We start from the raw sequence: 18,691 nt of genomic DNA, 5'->3' as shown, positions 1-18,691 counted from the left end.
TTCAACAGTACCGCCCATCCTCAAACGGATGGCCAAACTGAGTCCATAAATCAGACATTGGGTAACATGATTAGGTGCATTTGTGGAGACAAGCCAAAACAGTGGGACTTTGTTATCTCACAAGCCGAGTTTGCTTATAACAGCGCTGTCCATAGTGCAACGAAAAGGTCCCCATTTTCTATTGTCTACCAAAAGGTCCCTCAACATGCGGTGGATTTGCTCAAACTACCCAAGGGTGCCCATTCTAGTGCTGCAGTTGAGTCACTTGCCGAGCACATCCAAGAGACAAAGGTGAATGTTAAGGAGAAGCTCGAGGAAGCTAATGCAAAGTATAAGAAGGTGGCAGATCAACATCGACGGGAAAAACTCTTTTCGGAGGGTGATATGGTTATTGTGTTTCTTCGGAAGGAGAGGTTACCGGTTGGGAACTACAACAAGCTCAACCCGAAGAAGTATGGTCCTTATAAGGTGCATAAGAAAATCAATGATAATGCCTACGTCATCGACCTTCCAACGTCCATGAACATTTCCTGCACATTTAATGTCGCGGATATTTTCCCCTATTTCGATTTACAGGAGTCATTGTATCCGAAGCTACCAAGCTCAAGGTCGAGCTTTTCTCAAGCGGGGGAGATTGATGTGGAGGCCCTAGGGGCTGAATTTATAGAGAAGTTCGATGGCACCAAGCCCAAGCTTTATAAGCCCGGAAGAAGTCCAATGAGAAGGGGAATTTGTCCAAGGTCAAGGGAAGTCCAGGAAGTGAGAAATCAAGCTCAAGCCCATCATCGAAGGCCAAGGACAACTCAAACTAAAATTCATCCAAACTGAAGGAGCCCTCATAAATGTCAAGTGGTTGAGTCATTTTATTCAAATAATGCCTTGAGAATGTTTCCAAGGCTTAATTAATTGAGTCTAGTTGTCAAAGTTGTTCATTTAGTATGTTTTAGAGTCCCCATTGGTACTTTGGTATTGTAAGGGGCATTTATTGCTTGTTTGACTTATTGTGCTGGAGTTGGGTAGTTGTAAGCATATATGTATGGGGGTTGGACGAATTTGAGGTAATGAATTACTTTCTATTTCCTTTTCATATTGTTGAGCTCTGCTTAGTGTTTGTTCTATCATTCTTTTGCTTGGTCTCGACGTGTTCGGGCTAAGTTCTACCGATCCTCGTTGCGTTACTTCTTGAAGAGGGCATTGAAAAGAAGTTGCTGCAAAAGGTTTTTAGTGGAGTTCTTGCCATTTTGGGATGGAAACGACGTTCAAGGAAGTGCATAATTAACAAGATACGCAAATGGATTGACAATAAAGAACATAAAGCCCAAAGACGTTGACAAGAGCATTATTTTGGAGGGTTGTTTTTAGCAGTAAGTGGCTAGAGAACTCTTGATGGAACTAGATGCTACTTCTCTTTTCTTTTTTTCTTTTTTTTTCCTCGCTCGGATGGTGTGTAATTTAATTGTAATAATGGCTTGATGATGCATAGTTTTATCGCAATAATGGCTCTGTGTTGATAACGACCATTTTAAGAACCACCAAGGAGCCTAAGAGATGGGCTCTAATACATTTACTGTGTTGTTGGGCATACTTTCTGAGTATTTATGCTTGGAATAGTTGGTGATTTAGAAGGATGTATAGAGCAACTTGAAGATAAATGGAACTCGTTTCCTTACCTTGGATTTCTCTTCACATTCTCTTTGTATATTATCTTATTTGATTTGATATAATCATTTTGTCTAGAGGTGTGCTTTTCTAATGAACTGTTTTTTCTCTCTTCATCCTTCTGTAGGTGCTTAGAACACCCAACTTCTAGGAATGCAAGGCAGCATAAGAAATTTGAGAGAGTGAGCTTCTAAATAGACCCTCGGACATTCGCCAAATATGAGAAGCCACCAGAGCCACCTAATAAAACCTCAGACATCGCCAAATTGTCCAAAAATAAGCAGAGAGCTGAGGATGTTGGGAGTGGCAATCAATGGTCCGGGGGATCGGCTTTTGGTTGGAATTTGTTACCTTTCCTACTACTAGTGTGAGCCAGTCTATATGGCATTATTAAAAACTTGTTCCAGGCTGAGCAATTTAGCTTACAAGGACAATGAAAGATCTCTCTATCAGAAGGGTTAGCATATGAGGAGTCCAAGTTAAGCCCACAATGACTTGAGGGATGAAGTTAGTCTTGTCAGACTCCTTCAAGGATCTGAATCAATTGTGTTGTCTTATGTATCTTCCATACAATTAGAAAATTAGTGCTTAATATTTCGGGATAATCACAGCAAATATCATGAACTTGCACTGTTTTCCCAAATATAGCATCAATTCTCAAATTTCTTAAATATAACAGGGCGTTACCTCCGTCATACCAAAAATATCACCCGTCAACAATTCCATCACGGTTCGTGACGTGGCAATAAACAGCAACCAATGTGACCTAATGATTTTTAAGATCCAATAGAATAACGACAAGTGGCCCTCTTCACTTAAAGAGGAGTGGGCAAGGGCCCAACCCAGCTGAGGGCTCCTCGCCGGCCCTCGACCCCCCCAGGCAAGGTGGCTTGAGTCCGGCCGCCTTGCCGGAGGGGTCGAGGGTTGGCGGGGGAGCCCCCAGCCGGGTCGGGGCCCCCTCCCCTCTTCCCTGTTTTTTCTATCAGAAAATAGGGGAAGAGGGGAAGGGGCCCCCGACCGGGTCTAAGGCTCCCCCGCTGACCCTTGACCCCTCCGACGCAGTAGCCGAACTCAGGCCACCTTGCCTAGGGGGGTCGAGGGCCGACGAGGAGCCCTCAGCCCGGTCGAGCCCTTGCCCACTCCTCTCTCGATCACCCCCCCTGTTTTGCCAAAAAAAAATGGGCTAAAATTTCAAAAAAGAAAAAGTATGGGTCTTTTTGAAAAATCGGCTGGGTGAAGAGGGCCACTTGTCGTTGTTATATTGGATCTTAAAAATCATTAAGCCACATTGGCTGTCGTTTATTGCCACGTCACGAACCGTGACGGAATTGTTGACGGGTGACATTTTTGGTTTGACGGAGGTAACGTCCTGTTATATTTGGAAAATTTGAGAGTTAATGCTATATTTGGGAAAACGGTGCAAGTTCATGATATTTGGTGTGATTATCCCTAATATTTCTAAGTACTTAACTTAGGAATTGCTGCTCTCGGTGCTTGCAATAAGAGGAAACTACTATTCATGTCCTGAGAATTCCCCTTCTGCCCATGAGGTGGAGAAAAAAGGTTGCTGCCACAAGCTTCCCTTCCAATGGTCTTTGCTTTAGACATCAAGAACTGGCTTGATTTTTGTCTTCGGCCACAGCAGTGGCTTGTGTCGTGGCAACTTGTTTTCAGAGTGGCATGATAGTTGCTATAGAACTGGAGGAATAAGGAGATCTTTGAGGAGATATTTTTTCATCCAGCAGACGAAGCTACCAGTATATCTAGAGTTGCGGAGCGGTTCAGCAGAATAGAGGGCTTTAATGCTCGTATTTTTTGCAAGCCGGCTAGAGAAGGACAAGAGAAAGGTTTGTTTCTCCTTTTTCTTCGGTTTGTAAGCTTGAAAATCCAATTTGATTGAGTTCAATAGTTAAAAATTTTGTACTGAGTGCGTAGTCATAAGGCTACCCATCGATTAATCACCACGAAAAAGATGTTTTAACTTTGGCTGTTTATGGATTGATGATAGAAAGGAAGCTTGCTGTTGCAGGTTGATGGCAGTGGGAAGGGAAAGAAAGGGGGAAGGGGGTTTCAAGTCAGGAAGGAGATGAAGATGAAGCTGATCGAGTTGACCAAAGCTAAGGTGTCACAGGCAATTGAGATTGACAAGTGAGGTTTGGATTTTGTAAGTTAAAGAAGTTAATTTCTTTCTGGTTAGTTATCTTTCAGTCGTTTCTTAACGGGCCATGGATTTATAGTTCAGTACTTACTCTGTACTCGAAAGAAGAATTCTTTGCCTTTAAATTCTTTACTCTGTATTCAACGAAATTTTGTTGAAGGGTATAGATAATTTGTTGCCATGGAATACACTTCAGTTGTGTTTGTTAACTCAAATTAAGTGCTCAAATTAAAATTTCAGCAATTAATTGAGTTCATATTGTTTGATAACACAATATAAAAATTGACTTAACTTAATCATTCAGTCAAAAAAGTGCTTAATCGTTAATTAAATGGAAACCTACTTTTTTTTTCGAATGAATCGCCCAGCCATCCATATAGTTTCTAATATTTGCAGCGGTGCCCCTGTATTGTCCGTAATTTGCAAAATGGTCCTTTTTGGCTCATACAGACGAAAAGCTGGAGGGAGGGAGGGAGGGAGGGAGAGAGAGAGAGAGAGAGAGAGCGGGGGGGGGGGGGTGGGGTGGGTGGGGTGGGTGGGGGTGTATTGTGAAGGTGAGTTGCGCGACTAGGGGGAGAGGGGCGGTGGTGGCATCGATCCCGGCCACCACTACCCTAATCAAGGTCGCCGGTGACCTCGATTAGGACAATGGTGGCCGGGATCGGGGCCACCGCCGCCCCTCTCCCCCTTCTATGTTAGATCTGATCTGACCCCTTTTTTTTCAATTTTCGTAAAAAAATAAAATATTGAGACAAAAGTGGCAAAAAGAAAAGTTTTGTGGTCACTATGTAATTAGAATCTCAAATAATATAAAGTTTTCAACATGTTCCCAATCAAACAAAATTAACTTACTTGGAAAAGCACTTATTTCATTTAGTACTTAAAAATTTAGCACTTATAATTAAGTCCAAACAAACACAATCTTCATCTTCTTTTAAGAAGAGATTTTTTGCATGCGATATATATATATATATATATATATATAGATGTAGGTTTTTGAAAGAACCTAGTACATGGCAAATGCATGTGATGATTAGCTGCAAATTTGTGAAGTCCTGGTATTTCACGAGTTGACTTGGTGATAGTCGAGGTTCAAGGCTGTGTTTTACAGTTACATAGCTTGGGGTGGAGAGTTAAATTCTCAGTGAAATGCATTACGAATCTGCTCGAGAACCCTGGCAGGACTAGTTCAATAGAGCGAAGTGATTGTCGGGGTATCTATCAGGTAACACCATTGCCTGCACTGAAAATGAGAGGAAGTCCAGTTCAATCTCATATTAGAAAATAATGTGCAAGTTGAATGTAGGTATTATGCATTGACAAGACCACTTACGGAGATCGGGATCCCGAATGCAAGTTAAAGTGCATGTATGATAACGTTTAGTTACCCCACCTGATTTGATATCGCATCAGATCAGTGGAATATTACCGCACCTGTGAATATCCATAGCGGAACGTCACTGCAACCCATTTGATGTGACTATCATCTTCTCAAGCATACAGTCATAATATCATCTTTTATTACCAGTTTCAAACCCACGTTATTATGGTTGTGTTTGAGACATTATAAATGTCCCGAAAATCGTGTTAGCATTCGACAGTGCAGTTCCAGATGGAGGCCTTAGGACCTGACTCAGCACACGCATTGGTTAAATTAAGTAGGATTCAGTAAATATATATATATATATATATATATATATATATAAAGAAGATCATCGCGTTCCACTCTCTGCAAGTTCTTTTTCAGCAGTACGAGTGGCGGCGGGAGCGAGTGAGCGCAGCGAGAAGACGGTTGAGCCACAACGCACCCCAGACCCTCTGTTTTTTTTAATGATATGAAATAGCCCTGCCACTTGCCAACGGCTTTTTTTTTTTTTTAAACAATGTGATTGTTCTCCCCATAAAAATCAGCCGTTGCCAACGGCTATGGCTGTGGTAACGGGAAGAAATTTTTTTTTTTTAACCTTTTTTTTTCCATGTTTTCACCCAAAAGGCATCAAAGCAGCCAAGAGGAAGACCGATGGGAAATAAAAACGTCCCAAGTTGGAAACCCGCTTAGAGAAGAGATTGAAGCAATCAATTGCTATACAGCTATGGAACTATATCTCATGGAGGAAATGAAAATTCTCAAGAAAAAGGAGATAGACATGAAGAAAAGAGAGATAGAGATGCAACTCCTCAAAACAAACACCTCTACGATGACTGAGTTACCACTAGAGATTCTTGATAAGATACTATAGAAAACTATAGCAAAGTACTCGTAATTTAAGTGCCGATTTATGGTAATGCTTGTTCTATATATTTAAATTAGGTATTTGAAATTATTTTAATCCACCTTATGATTTAGAATGAATATACATCGGTTTTACAGTACAGATTGATATTTACCAGTCTATTCATCGGTTTTACCCCTGTTGCTTTGCCACACCATTTCCGATGGGTCATAAGAGCAGCCATGGAGCAACGATTCTTCCCAACCTTAACTTCCTATGAGCATCACAAGCAGTGAACGGAGTCCACAAAGAGCCCGGACGTCCCTTGAGATGCTCCCTTCTAATTGCTCTTTCCGACTCATCAAGATATCCCGCTCGACCAACAAAGTTGAGCAGACTGGATACATGGCCTCTAGAGGTCTGATGCCATAGGAAGTCACCATGGTGTTGAAAACTTCTGTGCGGTCATTCCATCTCAGAGTACGTTGCAATCAGGACGTTGCGTAATAACGAATGAAACAAGAAACAGTTTATAAGGATGTAGGAATTGATCTGCCTTCCGTGTCTCAATGAACAAACTGCTTGCACAAATGGAAAAACCATAGTGAGGGTATACACATTTGGTCTAAGTGCAGAAATCAGCAATTGGGAGAAGCTCTCCTAGGGTCTCAAAAAGAAACCGATTAAACATTAATCCCGAAATGAGAGTACTCCGTGTAATCAAACTTCTATGAGGCATCCCGTGGAATATCTCGGATGCCCGGTTGATAGATCCACCGCTCGAAGTGTAAAGAAACTAATGCATTGCAAACTTGTACTTTTCGGATTAGTCCATATTTCATTAACAGAGCTCGCATCATCTCGACAATTTCCTCCGAGTCCAGCTAGCTTGGAGCTTCCAAAACGATGTGTTGGGAAACGATGCATGCACAGAGAATTCATTTAATCGAGTTCAAAGACAAACCTTTGAAAAACTTTAAGATTAAAGTCGTATCTGATCCTGAATAGACGCACCCGTGCACGTCCGCCAACGGTGATCCACACCAGAATTTCTCGTAATGATCAGGAAAACTCTTTCCTTGATAACCGATCACAAAGAGAATCTCGGCTTTCTAATTTTCTTCTCTAGTTAGTGTGTATAGCCTTTTCCTTTTTGAAGAGAGAACAATTCTCTTTTAGTCTCTCGGCAGATCACACACATGACTTCAACTCTATCTGCCTTTTATATAAAAATACTGAGATGAGTTTTCCAACTATTAATCATGAGAATTAAATGAATCCCATATAATTGCCTTTTAATTTTAACCTATTTAATCATTGGCTTTAGAATTCTAACGTGTAAGAAGATGCAAGCCATTTTCTTGGTGCGACAGCCAAGTGTGTGTATATATATATATATATATATATGTTGAGATGTGTCCCGTATTCAGCGAAGAATTCGAAAATACAAAGACCAGACAAAAAAGGAAGAGGTGAGATCTCAAATTATCCTGAGATTATATTTCCTATTTTGTAGGGATTTCCTTGTATATTTTACATCTTTAAATAGAGAAATTATCTCTAGATCCTGTTTACACCCATTTTTCGTAATTCGTAAAGATTGTCGAGCTGTGATGTGTGTTTGGTGATTGCGATAATGTTTCCAAGCTTTTGGGATGTGTTGAGTCGGATTTGGAGAAGAAAGCCGTACTTATCATAGATCGGGTCGGACCGAAGGAAGAAAAGAAAATGGGCCGTGAGCATAGTAGGAAACAGGGCTGGATTTGAGCCCAAGTTTGAAGCCAAGCCGGGAAAAAGCCCAATGAATTTGAGCCTAATATAAGAGGCTTATTAATGGCCCATCATGAGCAATATATACATATATTCATGTATGTTGGCGTGCATTTAGTCAGCAGAGACGGTGGGCAATATTTCTTTGACAGCTGAAAGCACATAATATTCTCGTGTTATGTTGCACTATTTTTTATTTTAAAAAGTCGAATGAGTCAAATATTCCTCCAGTTTTATTTGATATCTTATTTTTAGGCAATTTAGATATGTTAGATAGTCAATTTTCTATTTCAATTTTATCTCGATATCGTATTCTATAGGCGTATTCGATTGCGATATATTTTCTAGGATTTCATTGTATAGATAATATATACGTGTTCTTGAGTTCGTTGTAAGCCCCCGCACATCAATCAATCAAACTCATACTTTCCTTAACTCTTAATTGGATTGACCCACAAGTCAAGATTGTCATCTAGCAATGTAACATGACTACTCAGATAGTGAGGAGTTCACTCGAAAGGATCGAACACCCTTTGGTGATTAGTTTCTTTGTAATTAAATCCTTTGGCTATATACAAAGTTCCAAATAAGCTAGGGTATGGATGAAACGTCAAACTCCAATAGTAATTCATATGTTATCAAATTCTCGAGTAATTGCCTCTATGATGAAACATTAGAAACTCCTTTGTAATTTTTATTCTACTCTGGCTAGAGATTTTCCGGGAACAATGCTCAATAGAAAACGTAGGACATTCTCCCCTCTTACCAGCGGTAACAGATTCCTTGTTGATTACTCACCCACGCCCATGAGAATTTCATTACGTCCATAATACCGTGCGCACGTCTCACAGACACGTTTAAGGAATAAAGCAAGATGTAAGTTAACTATCACAAAGTGTTATGGTAATCTCAGGTCTGAGGATTACTCGCACCTACTATCACCTGAGGAATTGCCTATTGACACGTATTTAATATTTCCATTAGGTATTCCCCGAGCGAGACAGTTTAGTGAACTCACTCTCCAATGAGCACCTACACTTTCACATTAATGACTCCATAAGTAATCCTCTATGGTAGAGCATGTAACAAGCGTACTAGTCTTACCAGTATCACTGATCCCCTACTTAATGATCCTACAACTAGGAACGTTTTAAATTAGGGATAATTAGATTGTAGGTCTTACTGGCAAGATCTCATCATGACCCTAAAATCATTACCCTAGTGTACGGGCTTCATCAATGCCTCATAATTATTATGCATGAATAATGATATATAGAATAGTTCCAATTACATCAGAAGGCTGAGATTACCAATTTACAGGGGTTCCCCTGTCCAAGTGATGAGATCCTTCTCCAACTGGTCGAAAAACATTTGATCTATGCGCATATCTCCGCAGCTCAAGTACATTGAGATAGCTGCATGGCTTACAGATGTGTAGTTTTCCAGTCTTAATCTCGGTGGCTTGAGAATGTAGCTGCCCTGCTGATGTTTTGGATGAGTGATATGAAGGTGGGCTCAGTGGGTCTCAGACAAGTCTCTTGTGGTTTTTTGGAAAATCACTAGTGCCTCTTCGCTTCTGTTCAAGCCACAAGCCCATCGAACATGGCATTCAACGTAATCTCATCGCAGAATCCTGCTTCGTCAGACCCAGTACAAGCCTTCAACTAATTGTCACAGTTAAAATACAGAGTAAGTAAGCAAGGGGTTACTACGTCAGTCGCCCCCAACCCCTTTTATCAAGCAAATAAAAAAAATCCGGCTATAGACCCAGTCTCGGTGACCAAACAATGGACTTGGTTCCAGGTATCAAGCTTCCCCACAGAGCACATGCTCAACATGCTAGTGAAACTGTATTTATCATATCCATTTTCTTCACGCTCCACTCAGCAAGTTTTGTTCCAGCTTTGGCACAAGTTGAAAGAAAGGTATTCCGAGAGTATACATCTGAGTTCTCAATCTCATCGAAAACCCATCTAACTGAATTGATATCCCTGCCTTTGTTATAGAGGGAGAGGAGGGAGTTGGCCCTCATGGAGGTAGGTTGTGAGGTCGCTGCAGGCAGAGAGCACATGCAGTTGGGCCTCGAAGGTGGTGCTGCATTTGCGCACAGCGATGGATTGGAGAGGGTGCAGTAGTTGGTCAGAGGTGGCAGCGGGCTCAGCCAAAGAGACTGAGGCAGTCTAATGGCAGCAGGAACGAGTAAGGGCTGCGAGAAGACGGTTGAGCTTTGTAGAGCTGTTTGGCGGGATATTCAACTGATAGGATTTCAGATCGGAGTTTCTCTATGACATTGATTTCTTTCTTTCTTTCTTTCTTTCTTCTTCTTCTTTTTTATTTATTTTTTATTTATTTTTTACATTCAATGGTTAATATACAAAAAATTTGAATTGAAATTGATGAGTATACCGAGGTTAACCTTTGTATAGCAGTCTCCATTGAGATCATAAAGTCACTATCTCTAATGTTTCGATACGGACTATTTGCAATAATGTGTTCCAACTCTAAATATTATAATTTGGAGGTGATTAGTGAGGATATTTTAATGAAGAATTCCAGCGAGACTGCATCGGATTATTTTTTTCGGTCACATAAGAGAGGTCCGTGAGAGGTGAACCTATTTATAACTACATTCACAAATATGCCATCCCAAATGAGAAAGAACACATAAATCCTTCTATCGTCTTAGCAATGATCAATGATCGTGATTTAATGTGGTGGCAATGATATCTCATTGGCTTAATACAATTTAAAATGGCTTCATAGGCACCGGGGTCAGCCTTGGTATTGTGAGTTGAAAGCATTCAATCAATCGAGAGGATAGCGGTTCGAAACGAATCACCGGTAACCATTGATTAGTAGAGCTCATTTCTTAGAACTACAATTGAGGTATTCTAAAATACCTCTTTTTCTCTACTTATTATTATTTTTATTCGGTGGTTACTTTATACATTTTCCTTTTAATAGTGGTCGGAAGCATTAATTTAAAAAAAAATGATAATAAATCCTTAAGGAGATAAGATTTTAACTAATCCTTTTATAGGGGTGAATAGTTTTAAAAGATAACAAGTTTTTTAATTGGAAATACTGTTATGGTGTTATTCTATTTGTGAATATAATGGTAGGAGAAGGACCATTAGCAACATGCTAGGCTAAGAAACCTCTCTCTTGGGATAGCGAATATAGATTTATAATCTTTTCATATAAGGTAAGGGCATAGTAGATATCAATTTGGGAAAGGACTCATAATCTGGAAAAAAAAAACAGTTAACAGAAAGTAATAATTTAATAATTTGTTTTATCAAAAGAAGTGATAAATAATTTGCAGTGAGGTATTATAGTTACTTTTTTTTTGGGATAAGATATGGGTCAGATCCTGATAGTTTAGAAGGAAAAAATTCGAGTTTTATTTAAGTAGTAATGGGTTAATATAACTTAAAAGATGAATTATATGACAACAAAATGAGTCTTGGTATTACAGTCTGGAGTAACTATGACTATGAAGCATGAACTATAAAGATTATGGTTCGATACACACATTGCCAAGATCTTGAGATGAATTATTGACTACATGATCGCCTACTAGTAGGCAGGTCCACAAAGGTATTATGGAAGATATCTAATAAAAGATAGACGGTGATATAAGGAATTTTTATTCAGCAATTGTGATCTCGACTTTACATACCCATCATTATTTCATGCGGATGAAGTACATCATTATGAATTCTTGTTCATGAAGGCTATTCATTTCCACTTGAATGCAGTCACAAAAAGAACTAGAATTAAAATCAACAGTCATACTTTGACAACAATATACTTTGAATCTAATTTCAGCGGTCATTCTTTGACAACGATATACTAAACCCAAAAGGAAAACAAACCTTAAAACGTACTACCGTGATATATTTTCTTTAACGGTTCCCCAAGTAGTCAATCCAAGACATTGACATGTTCTTTGCTCCAACTTATCTAATTATCAGCGTTCAGAGTCAGAGTCAATTAATGAGATGAAATTTTGAGGCTTGCCCCCTCTTACCAAACTGGCTTTTGGCATTATCACAAAAGTAGTGATCAAAGAAAACCAAATAAACATATATCATAGGAGCTTCTATGCAAGCTCGAAATCGAAACTGTGACAGAAGCACTTTTTCTTCATAGATTCGATTAGGGGTAAAATCTTCTACAGATGCATATTTATGCAAGAATTTTGGAGAACAGAGCACTTTTCTTCTCTTCTTCTTTTACATTGTAGCTTGTATAGTTCATACAGTTTCTTCAAGATAAGTGTATTAATGCGGGATACAGCTCCAACATATCCTTACAATATTTTAATTAGTGAAAAGATATAAAAGAATGAACTAGGCATAAGATACTATCAGAAGCAAAACAACTTCTTAGCATATAATTCACATGAGAAGTTGTTTCTCTAGAAATCATAGCAAATTCTCTCTTGGTGAAAGCATATATAGAAGGAGACTCATTTAAACGGCTTTTGAGTTCTTTCCATCATTACTACCTATCGAGTAAGAGTGTCAAGATTCGGATAATCGATTAAAACATATGATTAACTGCCTCATGTCATAAATGGGAAGGCAAATTACATATGAATGTCAAGTATAGAGAATGGCACTACCATTGAAGGTTAGACAAAATATCGAAATAATATTTTCGTTATTCACTTAGTTATTTAGAAAAAGCATGGAGAGTGCATTAAGGAAACTTGCCTCTCATATGGTATTTCTGAAATCAGAAATAAATTAATGTGACCAGAAAGAAAAATGAAAATCAATTAGTGTCCGATATGCAAATTAATAAAATTAATGGACATTAACTATTCATTACCCAGAAAGGCAAATATTAACTATTCTGGAAATGCATAGTCGGAGACCATTAATATGTGTCTTAAGATCCTTCAAACAATTGAGAAGATACTAACAAAATGAAAAGCACGAAAAGGGACAAAGATTGAAGAAAGGAAAAAGGAAAAAAGAGTACAAGAATGGTACCAAAAAAATTAAAGAAGCATAGTCCGAAAGTGTATAAGGTGCAAGCTTTGGTTTGTATGAGGTCACATGTTCGATTGAACTGCAATAAACAGAGAAATTGAAGAGATAATCCTTGAGTTATAAGACTTCCGAATGGAAAAATTGGGATTGGAGGACTGCAAGACAAAACGAATGATCAGTCTTCTAAATAAAGATAGAGATTTTTAAGAGTGAGTGGCAATTTTGCATGTATAAGGTGATGCCTATGTCGTTGCATAAAGCAAAACGAAGAGAATTGGATGCCAATAGTGTAGAAACACAAAGCTATGAGGATATCATTGGATGTAAAGGATGGAAGGAGATGAAGAGAACTGCTAAAGGTGAATGAAGCAAGGGCTTGATGGGGGATTACGGAAATAGGCGTAAGAGAGTGACCTCAAATGGGAAATATTATATCACTAACACTTTAGTTCTTGAATTGTTCAATTGTCACCACTTGACTACCTGAATTTTCAAAATGAAGAATTTGATCCCTCAATTTCAATTCCATTTAACAGATTGGTCATGACGTCAAGTCCTTGAACGGAAAGCTGGTATGGAAGCTGAGTTGGATCAAACGACGTCAAGTTTGTGCCACGTCCTTACCGAAATGACGTCGTTTTGCTTCCCGCACAGCCAAAAAAAGAAAACGATGCCGTGCAACAACTTGCAGACCGAAGAAGGCAAAAATGATGTCAGCCTGAGCACTGTCGTTCTTCTTCCTTGCAAAACCCTAATTTCCGCAATCGGATCCTCAATTCCCAAATTCCACTTGAAACCCCAATCCTCAAATTCCCAAATTCCTCCAACCTAACCGAAAGCCCTAAGTCCCAAATTCCATAAATCCTCCAATCGAATTCCAAAATCGTCCAATCAAGCCAAAAGGACAAACAAAACCGAACAAAAACCAACATCCGTGGTCCACAACCACTTATCAACAAGAGAAACAGACTTTCGGATCTTCTATGGTAGAAAAAGAGCAAACTTCATGCCATTGTAACCTTCATTAACCTAGATTATTGTAAACTCGTGCTCATATTTCACCTCTACTCTGTTTGATTCCCAAGTGGGTTGGGAAGAAAAAGAAAATTACTTTTTCAACTCTGCAATTAGGTTAGATTGAAATTTGGGGCTGATTTTCGCGCCTTTCAACCCCTACACTGATAGAAGGAGTAGTCGACGTCGTTTTTGCGTGGAATCAAAGGACGGCACGACGTCATTTTTGTTTTCCGTATGCAAGTTGCCAAACGACACCGTCTATGCGTGCCTGGGAATGACGGATTGCTGTTGTTTTTGTTTTAGTTTCGGTGTTTTCAGTTCGATTGGAAGATTTTGGGATTCGATTGGAGGATTTACGGAATTTGGGGCTTAGGGTTTTCGGTTGGATTGGAGGAATTTGCGAATTTGGGGATTAGGGTTTCAAATGGAATTTGGGAATTGAGGATCCGATTGTGAAAATTAGGGTTTTGCGAGGAAGAAGATCGACTGAGGTAGCACGGCGTCGTTTTGCGTTCTTCGTTCTTTAGTCTGTAGGTTACCAAGCCGACGTTGTTTCAATGTTGGCCCGGCCAGCTGCCAAACGCCATCGTTTTTGCATGGTCGGAAGGAATGCACGGTGTCGTTTTGTGTTCTTCGGTCAGATGGAGTTGACGTTGCACTTGTCGTTTTGTTTTTAGGTGTTTGGAAAGCAAAATGATGTCATCTCGGTAAGGACGTGACACAAATTTGATGACAATTCTGCCAACTCAGCTTCCACGCGACATTTTCATTCAAGGACTTGACGTCAGGATCAAATTATTAGACATAATTGAAACTGAGGGATCAAATTTCTCATTTTGAAAATTTAGGCAATCAAGTGGTGGCAATTGAACAATTCGAGGACTAAAGTGTTAGTGGTCTCGAAATATTATTATGGGGAACGAGAGGAGCAAATAAGAATAGTAGGGTTATAATTATTCCTTTTTTTCTTATTATAAAAGAGATCAATGAATATAATATAATGAAATAATAATTTTAATAAAAAAACATAAATAGTCGACTGTGTTATACCCTCTTTAACAAGTTCTATACACTCTTTGATGAGTTTTAATACTCTTACTTGGACTTTGGGTAGAGCAAGTAGGAATTTAATGGCGGCTGCAAAGGGAAGTTACTCCAAAAAGCTCCCCAAAGTCAAAGAATACATCCTCTTCTCTACTTCCACTCAGTTTCTCTATATTGTTAGACAGAGAGAAGAGAGGTGGAGGACAATCGCATTGACAAGGTACAAGTTACACCAGGTGAAAATAAGGTGAAAAGGAGAGTTGTGTCCTCATTTATCTTTAATTTCATTGAATTATTCAGAAAAAGAGGATATTTAAAGATGAAAGAAGGAAAAAGAAAACTTATCTTGTCGACTGTACTGCTGTCGTCTGAGGGGGAAACAACTGCTAGAAGAGCAGCGTCCGCTATTCGCCTCAATGAAGCCTAGCGGGTTTTGCACGTAGTTGGGAGTTTTAGAGGGGAGGTTAGCCTTGTCATTGTGAGCTTGTTGGACTTGACGAATACTAAATAAGTCTCAATCGCAGCCAAATCTTAAGAATGATCTATGATAGACTCGACTTGGGAGACATAAAGGGTAATCAAAGTAGAACATGTGCACCATGGCATACGGTGAAGGAGGGAGGCATATTGATCTTGGGGGTCAATTGCTCCCGTGAGATTTTAAAAAATTACTTAAATTTAGATACAAAAAATTAAAGTTTATAAGTTTGTCCCAAAATTTAAAGTTTTAGCTTGAGCATTTCATATGAACATATATATTATCTTTCGAAATCTAATGAAGATAATTACTTAATGAATTTTCAAGTAGCTCACTTTATATTCAATTTCTTTTTTCTTGAATTTTTTTTGTGAATTTTTTCTTTTAGATCTTTTCTGAATTTCATTTATGTTTTACTTTTAACTTTATCTTTAAAAATTTTTCTGGTTTTTATTTAATTTCTTTTATTATCATTAATTTTTATATTATTATGACTTGTTAACTGTTATAAAAATTTTCTTTTTTCTTTGTAATTTTTATCTACTTTTTGGTTCGCGATTTCTATTATTTATCTTATGTATTTTTTCAATTTAAATTTTCAAAAGATTATTAATTATCCTATAATTTTTCTGTATTTTTCAATTTTTGAATTATCCTGAAGTCATTTTATATTACTTTTGGATTTTCCAATGCGATGTTAGTAATCGGTTTCCACACTAACGAAAAAATAAAAAAAGTGACGAATGCTCAATTTGGAAAGACATTAAAAGTTGACATACTTTTTTGATAAAAAGTCCTTACTTAATTTAAGAAAATCGGAAAAATTCATGATTTTTTGCACAATTAACTCTAAAAGTTTTTCCAATAGTACATTTTGAGAAGGTTTTCCTAAAATATAGTGCACAATGTAAAATCTAAGAAATAAAGTAAATTTTCTAAATTGCAAGGACATTTTTCAAATTAACCAATTAAATGCAAGCATTTATTTCATTTTGAAATAAATACACATACTTATGGTAAGTTATTTATTTATATTTGGATAAGTAAAGGATTGGGGGGATGACTTTAGAAAAATATCAAATTGTAAGTTAATGACGAGACGTGAGCTCAAAATTGCAGATGCCCAATAAATATTGATCGATTTGGGTTTGACAGACGGTTTTGTTCTTAAACAGCGTCTTGTCGGAAGCTCATGGCTTCATCCCTGGAGACACACCAACGATGATAGGGTGGCCCTAATTCAAGATATTGAGGCCCTGTTTGGATTGCAAGAAATTTGATTTTAACTTTAACTTTAACTTTAACTCAACACACTACATAACAAAAATACACATTTCCCAAGTCAAATTTATAATTACATCTCATTTGTCCTTTTCCATAATCAAAATCAAAATCAAAATCAAAGTAACTTTAACTCTGAATCCAAACAGCCCCTCAGATTTTGCACAAGAGATATTGTCTGCACCTTATATCCGCAAGGATTTATCCTAAAAATGTACCTCTTGAGAGAAAGAGTAACTCGTATTCTCACAAGTTTGTCGAGGAACCTTATCTACGAATAATTCAGATCCTAAATCTGTATTTGGAGCAAACCACGATACATGTACGGACATGACCTTGACATCACCAATATGTCCTTATATTGTTTACGTATAATTAAATATATTATTGGATACGTTTTGACCAAGATAAATTCGGTCTTTGTTGAGGCGCTCCTCGACCTCACTCAACATTGATCCAATCTGACAACCTTAATTTGTTGGGAAGTCTAAGCTTCATTAAAACTAGTGTTCTGATCCATATATCGCACAAGTTTATTTTAATAGAATTATTCGTAACATTTAAAAACAAATTTACATTTTTATTATAATCAAAACTTTCAACGATAACATATTAAACTAATTTTAACTAGTTTAGTGCAAATCTTATGTCAATTTTCCTATATAATTGCATATATTTATTTTATCGATAATATTATTCAGATTCACTCACAAGTAAGAAGTGCAAGTATTCCAATTTAATTTTGTAAATATTTTTTAAAAATATTATATTGTCAAATCATTACTTTCATCAATTAATTTTTTACTTTTTATGTGATCCTCATTCATAAAATTAGAGTTTGTATCATAAATTTATTGTGAAATTCGACTTATAGGTAACTAAGTATTTTATTCAACACATATTGAAATTTTTTTATTAAAATACAAACACATATTGAAGATATCCAGTGTTATTTAAATTTTATATTGCAATCAAAATCCTTATTTTTACATGTTAAATTTGGTTTTTTAATTTTACATGTGTTTAATATTACATGAATGATTCATATTTAAGTAGTATTTTCATTTAATTTCAGAAATTTAAAATTAATTTTTCCTATTATATATATTGAAGATATCACTTTAGATATATAAATTTTATTTTGTACTTTTTTTGAATTATTCCAATCAAGGTCCTTATTTTCGCATGATAAATTTGATTTTTTTTATTTATATTAATTTCAGAAATTTGAAATTAATTTTTTCTATTTTTCAATTACATTAATATAAGAACATTTATTGAGTAGCATTTATTACTACTCAAGCAAGTAAATTTTAGTTATATACAGATTTATCAAAATTTGCTTCATTACTTTTTAGTGTAACTATAAAATAATAAAAAGAAACTTCTTTAATTAGAAAAGAATAATTAAGAATATATTCATATCTCTTAAAAATGATAATGTTTGAGCTCTCGTATTCAACTCTGTCAGCATATCACGGCCAGAGACCTATTATAATTCACAGAAACTGAAGATGACCTCAGGCCCGAGTCAAAAAGCTTACCCTAGCAAATGTTCCGGGGGGATTCAAACTCGGGACATGGGGGTTTGCAAACCACATGGAAGTGATTTCGGAATCACTAGGTCATCATCCCTTATGGTGTCGGTCACCACCAACTTGGTGAGCTCATTAGTAGCCCCTTAGCCTAAGCAAAAACATTGGCCTCGATATTAAATCCATATTCACATCCATATCCGTTGGTTCGGTTATGTGCTTACAAGTACAATAATGTTCACCATAGTTCCGGTTTATTTTAGTCCGTCATCATTTCTAGTTTCGACTCTGTTAACAAAACTCGTACAAACATGATTATCAGATAACCACACGTATGTGCAGCCTAAGAAAATAAATTAAAAAAAACATATGCTTAAGGTCAGAACATTCTTCTCATAAAAAAATTGAACACCTTTTCTTTTCCTTTTTGAGATTGAAAAGTTGATTTGACCTTATACAAAGCAATCTTAAAAAAAATTAAAAGAAAAAGAAAAATAACCTGAAAAAGGCGGGAGAAAAAGAAAATCCCTTTC

The sequence above is a fragment of the Punica granatum genome, chromosome 5 (genome assembly GCF_007655135.1).
Source record: "Punica granatum isolate Tunisia-2019 chromosome 5, ASM765513v2, whole genome shotgun sequence".
NCBI classification, from domain to species: Eukaryota; Viridiplantae; Streptophyta; class Magnoliopsida; order Myrtales; family Lythraceae; genus Punica; species Punica granatum.
This window is presented reverse-complemented; position numbering follows the sequence as displayed.